We start from the raw sequence: 18,842 nt of genomic DNA on the forward strand, positions 1-18,842 counted from the left end.
TATACGTAGAGCAGTTAGGCAAGAGAAAGAAATAAAAGGCATCCAAATTAAAAAGGAAGAAGTAAAACTTTCAGTATTTGCAGATGACAAGATCCCATATGTATAAAATCCCCAAATACTGAGATAAAGCTACTAGAGCTAATAAAAAGGTACAGCAAAGTAGCAACAGATACAAGAGCTACACACAAAAATCTATAGTGTTTTTATACACCAGCAATGAGCAATCTGATGAGGAAATCAAGAAAAAAAATTCATTTACAATAGCAACCAAAAGAATAGAATGTTTAGGAATAAATTTAACCAAGGATATTAAAGACCTATACACAGAAAATGACAAAACATTGCTAAAAATCAAATAAATCAAGTAAGACATAAATAAATGGAAGGACATACTGTGTTCATGGACTGGAAGACTAACTATAGTTACGATGTCACTTCTACCCAAGTTGATTTGTAGATTCAATGCAATACCAATTAAAATCCAACATCTTACTTTGCAGAAATAGAAAAATCAATAGTCAAATTTATTGGGAAGGATAGGTTGCCCCAAATAGCCAAAAATATATTGAGAAAGAAAAATGAAGTGGGAGGTCTCAGACTACCCGAATTTAAAACATGTAACAAAGCTACAATGGTCAAAACAGCATAGTAATGGCATAAAGACAGATGTACTGACCAATGGAACAGAATTAAGTGTTCAGAATTAAACACTTTAATCTATGGACAATGGATCTTTGATATGGTGGTCAAGTTGACTCAACTGGGACAAAGCAGCCTCTTCAACAAATGGTGCTTAGAGAATTGGATATCCATATCTGAAAGACTGAAAGAGGACCCCTATCTCACACCTCATACAAAAATTAATTCAAAATGGATCAAAGACCTACACATTCAAACTAAGACTATAAAACATTTAGAAGAAAATGTAGGGAAACATCTTAACGATTTTGTGATAGGTGGTTTCCTAGATCTTACACCCAAAATGCAACCAATGAAAGAAGAATTAGATAAATGTCATCTCCTCAAAACTGAATACTCTTCTGCTTCAAAGGGCTTTGTCAGGAAGGTAAAAAGGCAGCCTACACAATGTGAGACAATATTTGAAAACCACATATTAGACAAGGTACAATATCTAGAATATATAAAGAGATACTACCATTCAACAACAAAAAGACATACAACTCAATTTAAAAACGGGTAAAAGACATGTACAGATACTTTTACAAAGAGGAAATACAAATGGCTTAAAAGCATGAAAAGATGCTCAACCTCACTAGTGATTAGGGAAGTGCAAATCAAAACACAATTAGATATCATCTCACACCTACTAGAATGGCCATTATTAAAAAAACACCCAGAAAATTACAAGTGCTGGAGATGATATGGAGAAATAGGTACACTCATTTACTGTTGGTGGGGATTTATAGAATGGTGCAACTGCTCTGGAAGACAGTTTGGTGGTTCTTCAGGAAACTAAGCATAGAATTGCCATATGATCCAGCAATCCCATTACAAGGTATGTACCCAGAGGAACTGAAAGCAGAGACACAAATGGAGATTTGCATTTGATGTTTATATAAACATTTATGGTTATATGTTAAAATAAATACTCACTTGATTTTTATAGCAACATTATTTATAATTGCCAGTAGATGGAAACAGCCCAAATATTCATCAACGGACAAGTGCTAAACTCTGGTATAAACATATGATGGAATATTATGCAGCTGTAAGACAGAATAAAGTCATGAAGCATGTAACAATGAAGACGAACCTTGAGGACATTGTGTTGAGTGAAATAAGCCAAAAAAAAAAAGGGACAAAGAATGTACGGTGTCATTAATATAAATGAACTATAATGAGCAAGCTCTGAGAATTAAATTCGAGTGCATAGGTTATCATGGAATAGAGAGTGGGCAGAGATTATACAAGCAATGATTAAGGACTACAGAATGTTCACCAAGGCTCATTGTAAAGGTTCCTAGATTGTAAGCTCTTACAGTAGTCACATCTATTCATGAGTTTTAACTGCTATTTCTAAACTCTGAAATGTTGTGCTTTTTGTACATAACCAGGTAATTCCTTGGAACATTGTATATCTGATGACACCAGTCTCAATTAGCTTTATGAGACTCTGTTAGATTTCTGCAGCTCTGAAAGACAGCATTACTGCATACTGTAATTTTAAAAGAAGCTGTATTGTATTATAATAGAGATATGAATGAAATAGACCTAGTTAGAACTGAGGTCAATCAAAACAGTAGATAAAGGATGATATTGTCTGTGTTTGAAAACTTCAACTTCTCTGTGAGCCCAAAGGAAGAGATGTTTGTTTGGTCCAAAATTAAATTTTAGTGTAGCATACTATCTAATTTAACCTGTCTGGTCAGTGTACTTAAATAATCTAATTACATGGAACCTAGAATAACGAATGAGATTTTATTATTCTGTGCAGGTTAATGTAATACCTGGATATATTCCAGAGTATTTGGGCCAGAAAATAAAAAAGATACTTGAAATGTCTTAGTGAGGGACTGGGGAGATATGTGGAACTAACCTTTTATGGGGTAGTTTCCTCTACCCCGTTAGGACCACACCATTTTCCAGCACGAACAAGTTAAAAAGGTCATTGCCCAGATATCCCTGAAGATTGAGAGAAAGATTAAATGAGAAGGAGGAGATGTAATTGAGAAATTAGGGATAAAAATGATTTCCCCACTTGGGGTACCTAATATTCTCTCAGGCAATAAGGTCTCCCAATTTAACAAGCCAAGCCCTCAAACTTGCCCTTAGGAAACTTATTTTCACAATGGCAAACCTAGGGCTGCATACAATTACACCTATGTGTCACCCCCAGAGAGCCTCTTTCATTGCTCAGATGTGGCCTCTCTCTTTAAGCCAACTCTACAAATAAACTCACAATCCTCCCCTCTAGGTGGGACATGACTCACAGGGATGAGCCTGGTCCTGGCATCATGGGATTGAGAATGCCTTCTTGACCAAAAGGGGGAAAAGAAACAGGAGAAAGTAGAGTTTCAATGGCTAAGAGATTTCAAATAGAGTCAAGAGGTCATTCTGGAGGGTACTCTTACATAAGCTTTAGCAAAATACTGCAAACATACCATAGTATGTCAAGCCCCAACCAATAGTATTCCTGAAAACCCTAGGAAATGCCCTGGGTTCTATCTAAGTCTCTATAAAAGTTTTTGTTTGTAAGTTTATTTTTTTTAGAAAGTTAATGCCGCCAGATGGATCCTATAACAGATAAGCCCTGAAACCCATAGGTACCAGTCTCTCCAGAAACATCAGCCAGTTTCCTCTACCCCATAAGGACCACACCACTTTCCAGCATGAACAATTTAAAACTTGCCCAGATATCCCTGAAGATCGAGAGAAAGATTAAATGAGAAGGAGGAGATGCAATTGAGAGATTACTGTGAATACTGACTCATTATATAGATATTTCTTTTTAGTGTCTAATGTTTTGGAATAGCCAGAAGGAAATGCCTGAAGTGTAATCCACTAGCCCTGCTTTTTGATAATGATTGTATAACTATATTGTGAAAAAAGCCAATTGCCCGTGTTTGTATAGATCTACTTCTGGATGTTTTGTTCTGCTCCACTAATATATAGATCTATCTCTGACAATACTACATTGTCTTAGTTTACCTACCCCTGTTGTAAGTCTTAAAATTTTGGGTAGAGTGCAAAACAACTGGCTAAAAGAGGGAGGCATAAGGGGCATGGTATGCTTAGAGTTTTCTTTTTAATTTTTATTTATTTTTATGGAGTAATGCAAATGTTATAAAAATGATTATGGTGATGAACGCAGGACTATGTGATGATACTATGAACCATTTATTGTGTACTTTGGATGGATTGTACAGGGTATGACTATATCTCAATAAAATGACATTAAAAATATGAAGAGCTAATGGAGGCAGTTTTCTAAATAGAAGGACCTTATGGAAAGGTACAGAAATATAAAATGGAATGCGCTGACATGTGGGTTGGGGAGTAAGATAATGTGGCCAAATATAGAGGTAGGGAGAACCCTGACTACATCATATAACAAAGATTTCAGCTTTTATACATAGTTGAGAAAAGAGTTTGAAGGGGAAAAGTTAATGGATTTCATCACATATAACAGAGAAATTTTGCTGGCTGTATGGAAAGTTCATTAGCAAAGGTCATGGCTTGTGATGGGATACTTATTTTGCAGTGTTTTTCAGATCGCAGGTAGCAACTCATTAGTGAAGTTGTAAATCAAATTTGTCTTAAAAAATAGAATATAAAGCATCCGTGTGAATCATACATGTGAATCAAATAATACATGTGAATCAAATACATAAAGAGTATGTATTGTTTCTAAAAACTTATAACTGTCTAAAAATATTCAGTTTTAATTTTGTATATTATAGTGAGTCATTAAGGATATATATTTCTTCATGGTGATAGGCAAAAATTTGAAAGCCTTTGCTTTAAAGTACTATCGAAATTATTGATGTAAAAGATTACAAGCCAAGGCATAAACAAGTGTGAATATATTCAATTGATAAAGAAAATGTAGGATTTACAGAATTTAGAGTTCAATGGGTTGTATGACAAATGAGTACAGGATGCCATCTTTGCAAATAACATATAAGTGGGTGTTTGGTGGTGACTTTCCCTATGATAAGTACTGCAGGAGGAGGTATAAATTTTGGAAAACCAAATATGGCTTCAGACAAAGAAAAACTGTAAAGACACAAAGGGTGATTAGGAAAGGAGGAAACATATCTAAGTTTTTACACAACACAAAAAAGTCAACACTAGTTAGCCTCATCTCCTCAGCCAGTGGACATAAGAAATTCAAGTAACAAAAGTGTAATGACAGAGTAACCTAAAAGCAGATGCACAAATCAGAGCAACAATCTAAATGAAATACAACATTTCCTTCTCAATACATTACTTCACTTTTTGGCTTAAAGAAAAAAAAGTATTTGATGATGAAATAAAGGCCATTGGAGGATTTTGACAAAATATAGAAATATAGGAAGATAGACAGAAGAACTGTACATTATACATAATACATAAGAGCTTAAGCCCTTGATGGCATTTATCTTCACTTGTGAGAGAAGATTTAATAAAGTAATTTATTAAGTCCCTTCTCTCTCATGAAAAGAAATGTCATAAAAGACCTATGCCTTCATATAGTGTCCATATATTGAGTATTAATCCTTATATTCCTAACTCAGTATGATATACTAAATTTTTAGTAGTTTTGCTTAAAAAGCAGAGCAAAACAAATGTAGATGCCAAGAAAACCTTAAATTTGGAGGACAGAAGAATTTCAAGACTGGTGTGTTTTAGAGTTCTTCAATTTTAAGTGCTTAATTATTTTTAGCAGAAAACTAACCCTAGGAAATAATTCAAACACCATTTGTGAAGGAAGAGCTCATGGGAAAAAAATAAGGAGTTGATCTTATCTAGTCATAGGGGTTATTTTGCTTAGCTGGTTAAATTGTGATGCCAAGTATGATATCCGTTCAGATGACAGAGATAATAACAATTTATATAGGCAAATCTCCTTCCCAACCTCATGTCTTCAAGAGGAGAAGTGACAAAAAAGTGTTGATGAAGTGGTATAAACTTCTCTAATGCTAAAAAAGCAACTCAGTTCTCTTCTGTTCAAGACAGCAGGGTTATCATTGAATACCTCAACTATTTTAAAAGGCATGTATTTAAAGTATATATAAAGCTTAGATCAAAGATTCATGAAAACAGGAGGATGTAGCCATTTTAGTTAGATATTTTAATTACTGCTAAAACATTGCTTGTTTTTCATCTTTGCCTTCCAGGCTTATCTTCACTTGGGAAGGGATCTGTCTTATCCAATAAATTTTCAGGTATATCTTCAGTTGCTTGAGACATGAGCAAAATGATATAAAACAGACTAAGTATGAAATGGCTTCAGAAATTGACAAAAATTCCTGCAGTTGATACAAGTGACAGGTCTTTTCAAAGGAGAACTCTTCTGACATTGGAAGCGTTATCTTCCTCAAAGCAGAGCTTCAGCTCCAGCAACATAGATAGATGGAAATGAATTTTAGGGAACTGGACAAGAGAACATTACATACATTGATAAATGGTCATAGTAATCAGGTTCATACAGACTACAGATTTCTTTGTTAGTTAAAAATTCTAATTCATTAAACTTCATTTTTTTTTTTTAATTTAAAAAGCATCTCATGGAAATGTGAATTCCAACATGGTGTTTCAGCTCTAGCATTTCAAGCTGAAAGTCTCATAAGAACATATGGGTGGACAACGGTGGCTCAGTGGCAGTGTTCTTGCCTGCCATGCTGGAGACCTGGATTCAGTTCCCAGTGCCTGCCCATGTAAAAAAGAATCTAACTATAATTCTTGAGCTGTTAGACTTTGGAACCCCTGCAATGCAAAAACATTCATTTTAGGTAGAAGTGACACTGAAATTAGAAATAACATGGATAGCTTCCTTTTTTGAGAATGTGCCCTGGTTCTTCTGTATATATAAGGGATATATATAAGGAAAGGCCATGCTTTTAGTTAGCTCTCAATTACAAATTTTGAGAAGAAAATCTAAAAGATGAAAAATGTATATAAAAGCAAAACTTATACTTTGCTTCTTCTACCCATGTTTTTACAGTAATCATTATTAGCAGATCAGTTATGAGAAATGGTTTTCATTGGATACGCTTTGATGTAAGAATCCATTGAGACTCAGAAAAACACTATCATTTTCTTTTTTAAACTATCATTTCATCACAGAATTAATTAGACTAATTAAATTGATTATAGAAATAAAGTATTGCCAAGAACATGTTATAGAAAAGAATGCATGGATAAATGTGCAAAATGGAATTATTCCAAAGGGGGTTTAAAAATTTCTTATTTTTGTTTAATTATATATGATGAGCTTGGTTCTGGGCTAACAGAGGTGAACTAGCAGCAATTGTTTTTCTTCTGTCAACTCCCATGAAATACTCACTGACACTCATTCTATGCAGGGATGGAATGCTTTAACAACTTTAGACACTAGAGATAGCTGTCCATGATCTGCAAAAAATCTCATAAGAAATTTCCACTCAGCAAATTTCGGTAGAATGAAGAATTTTACAACCCTTAACATCTACTCCTACATCAATGCCAGATATCTGCGGACCAGGAATTGAAGACAATGTATTGCAGCTGGTTTTTTAAATAAGTAGAAACGTGTCCTTTCCTACCATTCCCCAACATTGTTGCTCTTCTATAATTATAGAGAAACAATACGTCCCAGGATCACAGTGTGCCTGGGCACAGAAATGGACAGGTATGATATTGTATTCAGATGAATCCTGCAGAAATAAACTTAAATGTGAAAAAGCAGTGAAGGTCACGTACTCTGACAGTTTGAATACAATGAGTAACAAAATAGACCCAACGTGGGACTTCAAAAATATTTTTTAACGTGAAAAGAAAAGTACTTTCTTCTTAAGAGAAAAAATAAAACAACACAATAAAAAGAATATTTTTATAACATCTATTTTCACTTACAATATATTTTTTAAGGAAAAAGTAAAATAAATAATGACAAGATGAGATATAAACAAAGATGAAATTAAGCCTAGAAACATGGAATGATTGTAGGAAACAGGAAGATACACTAGCAGAGTTAAAATCTGTATAGAAGCATTAAAAAGCAAAATAACATGTCAGATATAGAAAGCTGTTTTGTAGACAAATATGAAAAATGTTTCTAGAAAACATAGGATCTTGTTTTGAAAAATTAAAAGTGTGTGATAGAAGATGATAGTTTCCCAAAATAGACAAAAGATCAAATTTTAGATAATTGATGTCCCTGAAAATGAGACAAAAATAAATGAAATAGAATCAATAAACAACAATATCATAGAAGAAAACTTTCCTCATCTGAAGACTTTAATCTGCATATTAACAGAACCTTTCAGGGAAAGATTCTTCAAAAGGGGGCAATGCTTGGACAATTGCTGGTGAGTTTGTTTTACAATCAAATATTCTATAGAGGATAATATTCTATAAGCATTTAGTTAGGGAACAAAAGGTTACATTAAAAGGTGCAAACATTATCCTGCTCTCACATTTCTCTGGAATAGTAATCATCACAAATCAACGGATCAAGATCCACTGAGTCTGAAGAGGGAAAAATGATGCCCCTCAAACTCGTGTACAGAAAACAGCAAAACCATCTTAGTTATTCCAACATTTAGAATTTTCACCTCCCATGTACCATTCCAAACCATATTTACAATTATACTTCCCATGTACTACTTGGGAGAAAATAGAATTTATACCTCCTTTGTTCCTTCCTGAGAAAACTACTCAGATATGTATCACCTGACCAGCAGTTAAATCAAATTGAAGATCTCAAGAATCAAAGCCATGATATGACTTGACTACTAATTACAAAACCATATTTAAAGAATTATAGAAAATATTCTTAAGAACAAATACACATATAAAATGTTTCTTAAAAAAGATGTATAGTATAAAATAATTATTAATCATAATCTTGGTTCAAAATTTTAGATAATAGAGAAAATTTTTAAATAGCTAAATGATAAAGGAATTTCAAATTTTGCTTATTCTATTTTATGACAGGAAGAACCAATAAACAACAGTTTTATTGATATAAATAATTCAGTACATTTATTAGAGCATATTTAAAAACTGTGGTGATACCATACAAATCAATAAAATATGATATCTTCTAAACCTCCAAATAAAAAAGGCAATTATAGCTTAGCCCATTTACCAATAGACAGGAAACAAGGAAAACATCAAGAAACTATGTTTTTTTGAAAAGTCAAGTTGCAAACGAGAAGATTAAGAATATAGGATGTAACAGAGCAAAAGAGTCAGTTAAGCCCCTTACAAAAAAATTAAACAAAGATGGCTGCTCAAGGTGCAAAATGATACAGGTAGATTAAAAAATAAAGAAAACAAAGCTATGTCAGGTAATTAGAATTAAATAGGAAGCAATAACAGAAATAGTACAAAAAATATCATTTCAAGGTTAAAAACAAAAAATAGTACAAAGAGGTTAATCTTATTTTGTCAAAAGGCAGGCTATGAGAAAAACATTATGTGCATGTGTTTTGCATGTGTGTGTATAATGGCCCAGCAGTGTAATGGATGTAGAAGCATTACATTAGGGGATATTATACCAAGGTTTTTTTCTTCATGTACTTTTGTAAAATCCAAAATCCTTCCTTGGCTTTTGATCTGGTTAGAAAACAAAAGAGATCAAGTTAGTTGAAACAAAATGAGTTGTTAGTAAATTTAGGGAAGAGTGTATAGATTGGAGGAAACATCTAGATAAATGATTACCAATGCGAGAAGAATTTGAGAGAACTGTAGTTTGTTATTGTTTTAATCATAGCAGTTTAAATCACATTTGAAGTTTGACCATGTAAAATTAATCTTTTGGTATAAACAAGGTAGCACATTACATTAGATTTTAAAATACATCACAGAACCACAATCTCATGGTAAATAGTTAAGTTACTAAGAAGACATTTGTAAATCACTGATTGGCAAAGACAACATATATACATTTTATTAATTTATTATTTTTTTGAGACAATATTTTTGAAAGTCATAAATTTAAATATGAAACATTTTTGAGAAAGAAGAGGACGTTCATTCCTTTGATTATAATGCAACACAACTTTACATTTCAAGGACAAATGGCGATTGACTCAGATTTTAGAGCTGATTTCATAAAACATAGAGTAGAGATGAATGTTTGACACTTTTAGAGTTATTTTTGTACTTAAAAGATGCTAAGCATTCAAACACTAACGGAAAGAGATTTATAGGGAATGGGACAAAGAGCTGGGACACCTCTGACTTTTCCAAGTGGCCAGATTTTGCTTCTTCTTTTGGGCTGACTCCTAAAATTATTAGGCAGGAATGTAGCTGGGAAACCTGAAACTTCTGCTCAGTGTGACAAGAGTTAACAGTGTCTGAGGGAGGGTCCAGGTAAATAGCTTCCAGGCAATGTTACAGAATCGCAGAAGTTTTCTAGTTACACCAAAGAGCCTGAGAGAAGTTGTTCTGAAGAGTGTGCCTGAAGAGCTTTCCCAACCATGACTTGAGGTCCTTGTTAGGAGACACGTAACTGTGAGCCAGGGGTGACGTTAGCAGAGGGTCCAGTGTTGCTGGGAAGAACCAGCCAAGCTCCAGATCCCCCGGAGGAGGAAAGAATGAATAACTGTGTGGAGAGAGAAATAATTTTCCTTACTACTTACTCCCAAGAGTCTGAATTTAGCCTAAAGGAACACCAAATTCCCTAAATTGGCAAGTTTTTAGCATAAGTGAATATGGGGTCTTGAGAGCTAAATTAATTTCAGTTAGAGAAGAATGATACTTTGTGTCTTATAGTCTTGAGTTATAAATGCAAAGGAATCACTACAAATACAAAATAAAAGTTAATACAATGAAACACTTGGAGATTTAAAAATAAATAAGGATATAGGATATTGGAAGGTTAATGAAACTGATTAAATTTGTATCCAACAGAAAATTCATTTAAGTGTCCATAGAGTACTTACGTATCTTCATTAAAACCTCCAAACGTTAACAGGACAGTCTACATTATCTGAGCACAATTTAGCAACAATTGATAAAATAAATAATATTCTATAACAATTTATAAATATAAATTATATATATATGAAAAACTTCAAAATAATTGTTGGGTTACATATGAACAATGAGAAGGCAAGGGTGTAAGTTGGGCAGATTTTATCAAATTTTAAAATACATTATAAATCTACAATAACAAACCAGAGTGATATTGGCTCAAAATAAATAGATTATTTTAAAAAAACTATAGAGTCCAGAAACTGAATCAATAATATGTATGCAACATTTTGCAATGATAAGGTGGTGTTTGAGTAAGTGAGAGGGGGAAAGGTGATTGTTCCATGAATATTCCTGCTTTAATTGACTGCATAACTGGAGAAAATTTAGATTTTTACCTATCTCTAAAATAAATTTCAGACATATAGTACTGGGAGAACACAAATAACTATTTTAATATATTGGGAGAAGGAGGCATCTTTAATTATCAAAGAAAAAAGAAATGAGGCAAATAATGATATTCTTTTCTGTTTACATTTATTTTTATTTTCTTATTGTATTGTCTAGAACTTCCAGAGCTTGTAGAACAATGAACTTGAAATGAACATGAAAATGGAAATCTTATCTCTTCCTGACATATGGTAATTCTTCTGAGTCTTTGCAATAGGCTTGATGCATATAGTACTCAAAAGTCTTTATTATGCTAAAGAGAAATCTTTTCCCTTATATTGCAGAATATTTACTTGTTTTAAAATCAGAAATCCTAGGTGACTTTTATAAAATGGATTTTTATATTATCTAAGATGATTATATGATAAATTATATTAGCAGATCTGTCTTTGCATTTAAAAAATAAAAATTTACTTTGTCATGACTTATTCTTTCATACACTTCTAAATTCAATTTACTATTACTTTAGGATGGTTAACTCTATATCTATAAAAAATATTTATCTGTGCTTAGCTGTGTCTATGAGTGACCAGGTTTTGCGATCAGGGTTGAGCTAGCTTCATAAAACATGATTTTGTACCCCTTCCTTCTTTTCACTTCCCAGAAAAGACAGACTTTGGGGATGTAGAGTGTTTAATTATGAAAACAGCTTCTCCACACTTATCTTACACATGAGGAAACTGAGAGATAAACAAATTAAGTGGTGATTTACATTAAACTAGCATGATTGAGAATATAATAAAAATCATCTTTATTTTTCTTTCCCACTCTCTTTTCAAAATATGTAGCACAGGAAAAGCCTCTCTTCTGCCATAGGATGAAAATTCTGGAGGTTCCATGACTTTCCAGCTCATTCTCTGGTAATACTAAATTGTATGCTCTTTCTAACTCACAAAACAATCTTATTTGGTCTTGAACACCTAGTGCCAAACTTGATTTATTTGAATCTGTTCCATTTTACTGGATGGGGATGACTTCATTTTGGCTGTTGATACCTAAAAAGTGAGTAGGCTTAGTATTTTCTCTCATTTTCTGCTTCTCCTCTCCCAACTTGATGGTGGTTTCTGGCCCTTCCAAAGACTGTGCAGAGTGGAAGAAAGTGAAATAAGGCAGGGAAAGTACACTAGTGCTATGTAAGATCGCTTCACATTCTCTGAGACCCGATACTATTTAAAGATGCCATTCCTGCTGCAGCCCTGCAGGCATTGCCCCAGGCCCTGGTCTTCTCCTGACCTGCTCCACACCAAGTTCCAGGTGGCGTTCCTGGACACAATCTGAAATGGCTCAGGTCAGCTCCTAATCCTTTTTGGCTCAATGAATGAAAAGCACTCCAACATTCTGTGCTTGGGTAGAAGAGCATTTCTACCTAGAACGGCCTTCCTTTTCTCTCTGACCTGTCACCTCAGACCTTTGGCACAGAAACCTGCCTTGAGATTCCTCAAGATTTGTCAGACCCCAATCCACTGTGGCCCACACTGCTTGCTGAAGGCTCCTGTGAAGGACCCTTAATGAGCCTGTGGAAGCCCTCTTTTGTCTTCCTAAATAAAAAGTGACAGGCAAATACCCCAGTCCCTACACACTGGGATCTACACCTTGGCAGTAGCTCTCACCAAAAAATACCCTCTCAAAATTCATTTTTGACACTTTAATGCTCTCAAAGTGGGAAGGTGATTTCAAGAGACCTAAAACTAGCTCTTGATAATTCTTCATAGGGTCAGGCCCCTCCCTCTGGAACATTATATTTACCATATGCTGGCAATTTTGCTGAGATTTACAATATAATGTACTGTCTTAGAGCTTGCCCAGGCCATACACGAGACAGGAAAGAGCTGCATGTGGGCTCTTTGGTTCCCATTCAGGGCTTCTCCATGACTTCATGCTATCACCTCCTCATTTAAATCATTGTGGACTAATGTCAAATGAGTTTAATTTCTCATATCTTGCATTTTAAAGCAAGGATTAGAAGTAATCCACATTTACACTTAGGTTCAGGATGTATCTATTTAGGCTGAAAAATTGATACGCCTTAATGGTTAAAATCATCCTGGATCCCAATTACTTATGATGAGAACAACCCTTCCCTCCAGAAATTAACCATGATTTGATCTTTAGACATAACACAAAATCTTTTAAAAATAAGAGATCAGAAATAAAAGAAAATAATCAAAATCATTTACTGTTTGACCAGATGATATCTGCACTACATATGAATGAGATGAATGTTAATTAATAGCTAACTTGATACAAAGAACTTTTTCTAATTAGGTACACATAATCCACATTGTTTATCATTTTATGTAAAACAATGAAGACTGAAAATAGCAAGGGCAAGGTAAGTGGGTTTTTTTTTTGTTGTTAAGTGTTTTTTAACGAAGTGTTATTTACACTAACCATGTTATATTTGTTAGTAGTTATTTTCTATAAAGAATAGGAAAACTGCTGTTGAAAAAAGAATATTACCTTGAGATATGTGTGAAAAATTGTGTAAGTGAAATTGTGTGTTAAGCTAATAGACACTATTATTAATTATTGGCTATTTTTCTGATATTTTCTGGTTTAAATATTTTCTTTGACTTTTGTTATAGCTTGATGTTTTACAATATTTATTTTATGAATTTGTTACTTAATTTTATTTGTTTTACAGAAAACTTCTCTCCAAAGTAATTATCTTATGAATAAATTATAGCTATGATCAAGAAGTGATAAAGGATGAATATCTGAACTTTTCAGTAGATATTTATGCATATTACCAAAGTACCATTCATTTGTAATACATTTCACATAACACATTTTAAAATATAATTTCATATATGCGGGATACTTGGTTTTATTAAAAACATTTCTTGATAATTTATATAGTTCTATCAAGGTTTTTGATCTATCTTTATTGCTTGATCATTCAAATATATATTTATTGAGTGGCTATTACATGCCTAACATGGGATCAGATAGTACATAACTATATTAGGCACATCAATCTTACTTTAAATTTTCAATATTGTTAGCAAGAAAAACTTTCAACAGAAAGCAATGAATGACAATTCTGGGCAGTAAGATCTTACAGAAGTAGATTTAATGGGACTTTAAAGAACTGAGAGTGCACAGAAGACAAAGGAGATGAATAAGACTTAATGGAGGAATTGGGGAATGAGTTAATCCTTCATGATTGCAAAAGATGATTGAAGTAGAGAACTCTAAACACACACACACACACATCCACAACATGACCAAAGTAAGTGATGTATGAAAACCCATGTCATATTTAGGGGATGTTGACTAGGACAGAAACAAAGAAGACAAGGAACAGAATATATTTTGGAAGGATATATTGAGGGAGGACCATGTCAGTCCTTCAATGCCGGGATAAAAGACATCAGCTTTATCCTCAAGATAGTATAATTACATGGGAACTAAGAAACATGGGAGGGAAGAAACCATCGGAAACTCGTGAGATTATTGCAATGGTCTAGGATGAGGGGGTAAAGAAACCCTCAAATAGGATATGGAAAGGAATGAAGAAGAATGAGTGGCTTCCAGGCACACTGAGAAGGAAGCCCCAATAGAATGAGGTGAATGGACTGATAAAGGGAACAAGGAACAGGGAGGAAACAAAGACCAGTTGAAGATCTCCTGGGTGACGTTTTGATCGCAGAGCATATTCATTTCTAACCATAATTAGAAGATAACTTTTTCTTGAGAGAGATACTTTAAAATACTACTACCATTTACATATATTTAAAAATGACAAACATATTAATGGTCATAATTCAATTACCAAAGTAAATCCTTAATCTGGAAGTTTACATGCCAGTTATTTGTCAGTGAATCAAATTTTTAAAATCATCTTGAGGAAAGGTGCCTTATTAATAGAATTCTTTTAGTCAAACTACAAATTAATTATTTTAGAAAGCAATGTATCTGGCAAATCATGTATCACAAATAAAGTTAGGTAATAGAAATGTAAACATGTCTATCAGGACTATTAATTTCCTTATTACTTCCTATTTTGATTGCAACTCATGGCTACTTCCTGTAGCAGAGAAAAATCTGCATTTACATTTGCTGAAACATGCAAATATTCTCAAAGAAGTAGCCCAAAGGACAGCATTCCTGATGGACATCAGCCTTTCCCTTAGATTCTTCCCCAGAGGCCACACCCATCCTTTTCTTCCAATAAATCCTCTTAACAAGGACTCATGTGTTTCAAGTCAGCATTTGAGAACCTAAAGTTTGGGGATGGTCTAAATAAAGGACTGCAAATTAGAAATAGTTGTTCTATGTTTTGGGATGTATTTGCTAGTTTCCTACATACTACTGTGGGTGAGCTGCCATAGCGAACTCTCTAACATCTCAGTTTCCCATAATGTACTAGGAAACATTCACTGACTGCATAAATATGATGTCTTAAGAATTTCACTGAGAACTGAAGTCATCCTAAATTACAGGAGTGGGTCTATATGCTTTTATTACCTCTGTAACATTTTATACAGGGTAGCAATATGTTCTTGGTCTTAAGGTTTTTAATTGACTTTCCCAAGGGCATGGTGCTTGTTTTTCTAAGATCATGCTGGTAGTGTCAACGGAGCCTGTTGCCTACAAACAATCCAACAAACTGCAGCTAGTTACTGTTTAATCTTTTTCATTGTAATTGACATAGAACAAAGTTCATAGGGACCACTAGCAAAAATAAGACTAGGCATCTTGGAGGAGCTTTATATATGCTCCTGCAATAATAGGTGCAGGCAGAAGAGAAATATGAGGGGAGTGGGGTGGGAGAGTGGGGCAGTATTAAAAAGAGATTAAGGCCCAGTGGGAATGTGGGCACTTTGGTTTCCAGGTTGCTCCTATATAGTGGGTTGGTTTAAAAGATAGGAATTAATTGGCTCACTGTTTCAGAGGTTAGAAGGCTTGCTTCCTTCTGGGCTTTGTAGTACTGTGGCTGGCTGGCAATCCCTGCCTTCCTTAGCGTTTCCGTCATCTGCCCATCTCTTCTCCTTTCTCTTCCGAGTTCCGTTGACTTCCGGGTTCCTCCACTTCCGGCTTCTGGCTGCTCCCTGTGGCGTTCTCTCACTACTTCTGAATTTCTTCTGTTTACAAAGGACTCCAGTAAACCAGATCAAGACTCAACTTCACTAAGCTGGACAAAGCCTTAACTAAAAGTATTTCGTCAAGAGATCCTATTTACAATGAGTTCACACCCACAGGAATGGAATTAATTTTTTTTCTGAGGTACAGAATTCGACCTACCACAGCTCCAAACATCAATATACAGGTAAGGAAGCTAAACTGAGAGGATGCTCCAGCGATGAAGGTAAATTACTTAATGATTTTGCCTAGAGAGTCGATGTGAAATAATCAACTATCACATTTTGGGGCAACAGTTTTTCTTGGTCTCAGAGCTGTGCTTCCCTTTCCACCGTTTAATCCCACTCTTTTTTTTCTTTTTTTCCTCATTTTGTTTTTTCATGAGCATTGTATATGTAGGTCAATATATATGTACTAGAGTAGTTCAAATTGTAGTAAATGTATTAAATAAAATTTAAGGTTATCTAAAGGAAAAAAACCAGGTGTTTTTGTATATAAATTTTGAGAAATGAATGTTCATGCCTCACAAATTAGAATCCAGTCTAATCACTAAGGGTTTTTAGATTTTCAAATCACATGCCAAATATTTTTTAAACTGAAGGATTGTATTCTCTAAAGAACATTAAGAGCTGCTCTTCTGTATTAAAATGATAACTAACCAATGCAAAATTAGTGTTGGTTTATCATAAAAAGTGTTTATATATCACTGCCCACATTATTGCCTCATCCGGAAATACCTCCTACACAACAGTGTTTGACAGAACACTGACCTAGCATTAAAACAAATCACCAATGAACTCTTTCACAGCCTAATTCTTTATCAGAGGAACTCAAATTTCAGGTACTTTCATAGGTCATTACTTTTCTTTAGAGTGGAAAGTATTATAAAAATACTATAGTGTCCAGCTGTGTCCAAGATTTCAGTCTTATTTAATAATACTACTAGATATGACATCCTTATGTAAAGAAAATTTTGATTGGAAGAGGTTGAGTTTTCTTAGTTTTCTTAGTAACCAATGAGGTTAGTTTAGAAAGCGTTCCCTCAATGATCTTGGTGTAACGAGTGGGCAAAGGCAATCTTTTAAATTGGTCAGCAGGATCCTCATTTGTTTGGGTATTCTGTTGTAGCACTAGTTGGAAGGTCTCTTAAACTTAGAACTTTGAAAACTATCATTTGAAGAGAAACAAAATAGTTAAGTATAACAGGAGTATTACGGCATTATCTTAGGGTCAATAAGACTAAAATATTATCCACAACATAGGGGTAATTCTCATTTAAGTAGTAATGACACTATATAGATTGATAAAATCTTTTAGCCATAAGGTCCAGTGGTATAAATTCAGTTCTTTGTTGTCTGTTTTTGTGCCATACTTTCCACGCACAAGTTACCTTATTTTCTTAATGATATAACTTATATTTGCAAGATTTCTTTTAGATCAGGGTATAAAAGTACAAGATGAAGGTATTCTGCCATAATGTCTATTCTGTGGTCAATAGGTCTCACTTTTATCTCAGTCTGTCTCCCTGCGTTTGCACAGTTATACACTGCATCACACTACTGGGTGGTTTTCAGTTTTCTGTCTGGGTAGAACAACGATGATATTTCTTTTACCTATTGCACCTTGTTCTTGATGTATGGTGTTAACTTATTGGGTCTGTATTTTTGTGTTTACCAACATTCCATTCTTGAATTTCTGTTTGTATATATTACACAATGCTACGTGTTCCCATCAGCTTCCCCATTCTGAAAGGCCTTAGGTTTCTGAGGCTCTCTAAGCATTGCTGTACATTGTGTGGTCCACAGATCAGCAACATCAGCGTCATCCGGGAACCTGTTAGAGAAGCAGTCTCAGTCCTACCTAGACTCGCTGAACCATAATCCGTATTTTAATCGGATCTCTGAATGAATAGCATGCCCTCTGAGATCATTCTATATATTTCTGGCCCTTTATTTTATCAACATTGATTTCTGTTACATTAAAGTCAGGACTGCTGGGTCAACCTAGTAACAGCCTTGTGTGTCTACATGGGTGCCAGATTCCGGTAATCTTCTGATCTCTCCTGTCTGCACTTTGGGTTTGGCTGTTCATCCTGCTAGTTTGAGTAGAAATAGGAAGGAGAGGATCGAGGCTAGGAAACCACAAACTGATACTTTTCCCCTCATTTTGCGTTCCCACTATTCCTTCTATCTGGCTATAAGGTGAACAAAATAATTTAAAGTGCTCCTGCCCCAGCAACAAACCCTCTAGAATTTAACTCTTTCTTTCTCCCACTACAAATGAGATACTCCTGTCTTAAACCAGCTATTTTGACTTAGAGAAAGGAGTCTTATTTGTAGGCTTGGGCATTTTATTGGCAGAAAAGAATACTCTGTTCTGCACTTCTATAGGGTTTGAAAGATGTTTCCTCAGACTTGTTCCTAGTGTACGTTACAATGTTTTTTTGTTAAATTTGGTTAGCAAGGGGCTTGCTGAAGCTTTAGTATCATGCTGTACTATGAATGCTCTTGTGTTTTGTATTTTCATTGTGTTTTGAAGTCCTTGAACTGACCAAGTGAAGTGAAGCAATTTTAAAAGGAGAAAGATGCACTGTACATTTCCGTATAGAATTGTCATGGTATGGCAATGGGCTATTGTTCTTCAATTGTGCTATTTGTCTCTTGGACACGGTGAAGATCTTT

At 34.4% G+C, this 18,842-nt stretch overlaps 2 long non-coding RNA genes across 2 annotated transcripts in view; one reads left to right on the top strand and one right to left on the bottom strand.

The window, feature by feature from the left end:
* Nucleotides 1–1,644: 1,644 nt before the first annotated feature.
* LOC143677641 (uncharacterized) lies at nt 1,645–16,075 on the bottom strand. The gene is made up of 3 exons (XR_013172771.1): nt 15,965–16,075; nt 2,558–2,643; nt 1,645–1,727 (listed from the first exon to the last, which is right to left on the bottom strand). It is a non-coding gene; the product is annotated as an uncharacterized LOC143677641 (long non-coding RNA).
* A 45-nt stretch (nt 16,076–16,120) lies between these two features.
* LOC143676342 (uncharacterized) overlaps nt 16,121–18,842 on the top strand; it is a 71,366-nt gene continuing 68,644 nt past the window's right edge. The window contains exon 1 of the long non-coding RNA XR_013172021.1: nt 16,121–16,348. This is a non-coding gene — a long non-coding RNA (uncharacterized LOC143676342). The remainder of the gene's footprint in view (nt 16,349–18,842) is intronic.

Source organism: Tamandua tetradactyla, chromosome 3, assembly GCF_023851605.1.
Source record: "Tamandua tetradactyla isolate mTamTet1 chromosome 3, mTamTet1.pri, whole genome shotgun sequence".
NCBI classification, from domain to species: domain Eukaryota; kingdom Metazoa; phylum Chordata; class Mammalia; order Pilosa; family Myrmecophagidae; genus Tamandua; species Tamandua tetradactyla.